Source organism: Myotis brandtii, unplaced genomic scaffold (assembly GCF_000412655.1).
Source record: "Myotis brandtii unplaced genomic scaffold, ASM41265v1 scaffold23, whole genome shotgun sequence".
Lineage (NCBI taxonomy): Eukaryota > Metazoa > Chordata > Mammalia > Chiroptera > Vespertilionidae > Myotis > Myotis brandtii.
In genome coordinates, this window is record NW_005358649.1 from 218,380 (window position 1) to 224,134 (window position 5,755).

The window sequence follows — 5,755 nt, forward strand, 5'->3', positions numbered from 1 at the left end:
GGCGACACCTACTGTGGTTTTTCAGAAACCAACATCACTCCACTGAGGAGAACCACCTTGCCCAAGGTGGCCGCCCTCCAGTGCGTCAAGAAGGAGGTCAATTCGGAGGCCTTACTTAGCATAAAATGCAGGATACTCAATTAGATTTGAATTTCAGCAAACAACATAAATTTTAGTATAAGTATGCCCCATGCAATCTTTGAGATATACATATACTAGGAAAACTATTTGTTATTCTTCTTAAATTAAAACTTAACTGGGTAATGTATATTTTATCTGACTACCTATACTCCAAGCACCTGCCCTCATATAAGGAGTCTTCTTCACCCACAAAGAACATCACTTTGCATAAGTTAAAGATCGAAACCACCTCTCTCTCTCTCTCTCTCTCTCTCTCTCTCTCTCTCACACACACACACACACACACACACACACACACACACGAACTGGAAGTTGGATGTTATACCTGCTAAAGTTACAAGTGTATCTCCACAGTCTGGTGCCCCCAAGTCTGCAAAGACTCGCACTGTGGCATGGTGTGGAGTCCAGGTTTTGGAGTCATGACTAACCCGGGTTAGGGACTATTTTCTGTAAAACGGTAGTAGGCCCACCTGGCAGGGTTATTGTAGGGGGAATGTATAAAGTGCCTGGTACATAATAGGTATTCAACAGTAAATTATCCGGATAGTGTCTGGCACATGATGAATTCTATAAATGTGCTGTGAATGGGTGAACACTGCAAGGTGCAAGCCAGGAACCCGCAGACCACCATTCACATTGAAGGCTACCGCCCCTCTGCTCAGCCACTAAATCCACACCCCCCCAATGGTTTTAAAATCATGTATAGTACATTCTCCTGGGAACCACTCCAGGTCTTCAGAATCAGAAGGAACGGGTGTAGGGCCCAGGCATGGGGGTGTTTATCAAGCTGCTTAGCAGAGCTGATGTGCAGCCAGGCTTAAGAACCACAGATCCAATTCTTGGAGGAGCACTTTGTCAAGAATCCTCTTCTGTTCGCTAGTGGTTCTCAATCTCTACCAAATCTCAGAAGCCCTGGAGAGCTTGTTCAAACACAGATTGCTGGGCTCTCTACCCCAGAGTTTCTGGTTGTGGTTGGAGGGCGGGGAGCTGAGAATTTGCCTGTCTAACAAGTTGCCAGGTGCTGCTGACCTGCGGTCTGGAGACAATTTGAGAACCGCCTCACTCTATCTAAACCCTACCTGCATATTATAATCACTGGGGGTGTTTTTTATACATAGGCTTGGGCCCTAGGGAATCATATTTAAATAGTCTGGGGTAGGCGTGGGGGCACTTGAGTGCCTCATAATTCTAATGCACCCAGGTCAGGAACATCTGCTCTCCTTACGTGAACTCTCTGCTCTCACGCCCTGTACACCCTGGGACCAGCAAGGAGGGCTTCACAGGGGCCCCTTAGAAACTCGGTCTCTCAGGCCCACTCCAGACCTGTGGAATCAGAATCTGCACTTTAACAAGATCCCCAGTGATTCCCATGCACATTAAAGCCTACACGGAACTTCCTCAGAGAGGACTTCTTCAGCACCTTTGAGAGAGTGGATCTGCAGAGCTCCCAGGTTGAGAAAGAAACAGAATTAGCAACTCTCAGCTCTTCCCATTAGCCAAACGGGTAACCAAGCATTTTGCAGAGCACACAGTAAAGAAATAAAGGCTTTCATTGACATTAATTGATTGCCCTTGGAGTAAGTACAGAAGCAGATTTTTATTTTGATTATTTTGAATTTTTATGAGTTTACTTGAGCCAAATGGACAACATATGCCAGAGAGCAAGATCTCAAATGTCCCAGAGAATAAGTTTTTCAGCTTCTTCTATGCATTTGAAATTACAGGATAGTTAACAAGATTATGTGCTTTCTTTTGGGTGGTTATTTCAAAAGGTGGGTTAACCTAGAATAGATGCACAGAAACAATGGATAGAGCTTGCTCAAGGCAAAGACAAACCTTTTACTAAAAAGTTAGGCACCTGGGACATGACTTCCCACCATATCCTGTCCAGTTAGGAATTTATTGTAACCTTACATAGAAATCCTTTTCTTTTTTGTCCATAATTCGTCCTTTTGGTAATAAACCAATCCGAATGGTGCATCACTGACCAACCTTTTGGTGAGATTGTGTGGTCTCACAGCACTAGGAAGGCTCATTCCTAGGAAGTCTCAGTATTGATGTTGTCTTGTTGATCATTGTGGATGGGGTAATGCTGTTACCATGGGATCTGAATTGAGGCAGGATTTCCCCCAAACAGAAAGGGCAGGTAAGTGGAAGGCAGTCAGGTCTTATGGCCACAAAGCAAAAATTTTAAAGGGTTATAAGTGAACATCCATGTGCCAACAGTGTAGAACTCTCGGCAGTGACTTTCCAAAATCTCGGAGAAGACCCCAGGCCAACACAGACCCCCCTTACTTACTTAGTCTGGTCCTGGACAGAGATTGTTACCAGTACTCATAGGTGTGATGTATACCTACTGTTGTGTACGAATTATAGATTTTGTATTCCAAAATGAGGACTCAGTCATTCACCCCTCCAGACATTGTAAAGTACGTGGGTAAAAGGACCCTAATTGTGTAATGTGATCAAGATTCTGGACTCAGAGCACAAAAACCAAACAGGATCATGTTGGCAAAAAATTTAAAGATTAGTAAGATCGAGTATTGCCAAGGGTGGGAGGAATAAGCCCCTCATATCCTATTGTGAAAGTGTCAACTGATGAAAAATTTTTGGAAGGCAATTTGGAAAAATCCCTCAAAAAATTTTTAAATATTTTTATTGATTTCAGAGAGGAAGGGAGAGGGAGAGAGAGATAGAAACATCAATGATGAGAGAGAATCATTGATTGGCTGCCTCCTGCACGCCCCCTACTGAGGATCGAGCCCAAAACCGGGGCATATGCCCTTGACTAGAATCAAACCTGAGACCCTTCAGTCCTCAGGCCAATGCTCTATTCACTGAGCCAAACCAGCCAGGGCCCTCAATATGTTAAGTATGCATATGCTATGATCCACACTCCCACAACTAGAAATGTAGACAATTAAAATATTAGAAGACATACATAAAGATGTACTTTGCACCATTATTTCTACTTTTATTTTTTAAAATACATTTTTATTGATTTTCAGAGAGGAAGGGAGAGGGAGAGAGAGAGAGAGAGAGAAACATCAATGATGAGAGAGTATCATTGATCGGCTGCCTCCTGCAGGCCCCCTACTGGGGATTGAGCCTGCAACCCGTGCACATGCCCTTGACTGGAATCAAAGCAGGACCCTTCAGTCCACAGGCTGACGCTCTATCCGTTTATGCACACCAGCTCGGGCTATTTCTACTTTTAAAAAATGGAAATAAGCTATAGGCCTATCAAGAAAGAAATGAATAAATTATTATAATGTAGTTTTCTGCTCATCTATTTAAAGATTGGGAACTCTATATATTCACACATGAGTGTGTGCATGGATGCGTGTATGTGTGTGTGTGTAGCGTGACTCTATTTCTATTTTTTAAAATTGTATACATACATATATATATGAAAAAATCTGGAAATGCACAATACACCCATGAATCTGTGAGCAATGATTGCTTTTAGGAAGTGAGACTAGAATTGGGGAAGTATATATCACTTTTTCTACATACCCATCTACAATTTTTGAATTTGTTATAATAAGTATGTGTTATTTTTATTATTTAAAATATATTTCAAACAGGTAAAAATGACTTAGGAATTGTTTTTTTTTTTCTGGGTGTGTTTCCTCACTTTAACACATTTAGTTATGTGTTTCAAGCTTACTCATTAAACATAGTACAATATGCTCTATTTGATTAAATTTTGGCTTTCTTAGAAAAAGCCTAATCCAGCATGGACCCTTTGAGATTAATCCAGGTAACTGATTGGCTACTAGGTACCCAAAAGGGGTCTTAATTTGTATTTAGTACCAGGTCCTTGAAACCATATTTGTGTCTTTTAGTCCCAGCCCTTTAAATAATATTGCCTCTTATGAAGTGTGTGGTTAACCAAACCCCAGACTTCTTTTTTAAAAATTGCTGCTAGCCTGGCCGGTGTGCTCAGTGGTTGAGCGTCGACCCATGAACCCCTCATGGGTTCATGAGGGGAATAAGCCCCTCATATCCTATTGTGAAAGTGTCAACTGATGAAAAATTTTTGGAAGGCAATTTGGAAAAATCCCTCACAAAATTTTTAAATATTTTTATTGATTTCAGAGAGGAAGGGAGAGGGAGAAAGAGATAGAAACATCAATGATGAGAGAGAATCATTGATTGGCTGCCTCCTGCACGCCCCCTACTGAGGATAGAGCCAAAAACCGGGCTCAATCATGGTTTGATTATTGGTCAGGGCACATGCCCATATTCAGGATTGATCCCTGGTCCAGAGGCGGGAGTGGGGGCGGGAGGGGAGGCTGCAGAAAGCAGCTGATCGATGACTCTATCGCATCATTGATGCTTTTATGTCATTCTTCCTCTCCCTTCCCTCTCTCTGAAATCAATAAAAACATATTAAAAAATATTGAGAGAAAAAACCCAGCTCCACTCCATGCTCACCTGAGAGGAGGTGAGCATCACTAACCCAGCCACATTATCCCCCTGCAGATCCAGGGTAAAAGTTCTAGCTGGGAGAGGGGAGCAGGTGCTCTTACCTCAGCCCATACGTGGTGTGTCTGTGGTTATGTGTGCAGGTGGGTGAGGGCAAGTGGGAGAGATGAGGGCTTGGCGATGAGGGTAGTGTTGCAACACGGAGGGGTGGGTATGGGGGATTGAGAAAGAGCATAAAGAGGTAGAGATCAGAGGGAAAGAGTATTGCCCTGACTTAACAGTTTCCCATTTCCTGCCAGTCTCACTCAGGCCTAGAGTCACGCCTGTCTTGTGGTCAATGGGATCCCTCAGTCTCCATCAGATCAATCTCCTTTTTGCTCAAGTTTAAGAAGATTTTGGTCATTTTCAGCTAAAAAGAGTACTGTGTAAAAGATGTGTCTATAAATTTTATAACCTCTACAGTGGTTAAATATGCATGTTTAAAATAATGTAAAATTTGGAGGAATATCCAGTGTATTAGAAAGCAAGATCCAAAATTATGTTAATAGTCTGAAATTACGTTAACAGACTGTAGGTAATAAAACCAACAAGATGAAATTTAACAGAACTAAATAAAAACATCTACCTTTACATTTTAAAAAATTAAGTACAGAATTAGGGTGAGCTGATTTAGCAGCCTTTTTAAAAAAATATTTTTTTTTATTGATTTCAGAGGAGGTAGAGAGAGGTGAGAGATAGAAACATCAATGATGAGAGAGAATCATTGATCGGCTGCTTCCTGCATGCCCCCTTTTGGGAATCAAGCCCCAAACCTGGGCATATGCCCTAACTAGGAATCTAACCATGAACTCCTGGTTGCAGAGGTCAGTGCTCAACCATTGACCCACAATGGCCTGGCTGAACTAGGTATTTTAATCTTGGGCAAATTACTCAATTTCTTCATGTCTTCCTTTTCTCACCTATAAGGTGGCAAAAATAGTCTTATTTGGGTAGTTGTAGGCAGTAAATGAGATTATATGTCGGGCTTCCTAGCTCTTAGCAAAGTTGAAATGCCAACTCTCTTTGTAAATATTATTGTATCATTATCATTATCAATATGAAGAAGTAAATCTATACTGTCATGAAAGGCAGTGCATGAGGACATAACACACATATGTTTCAACCTTATTTTTGTGTATAATAT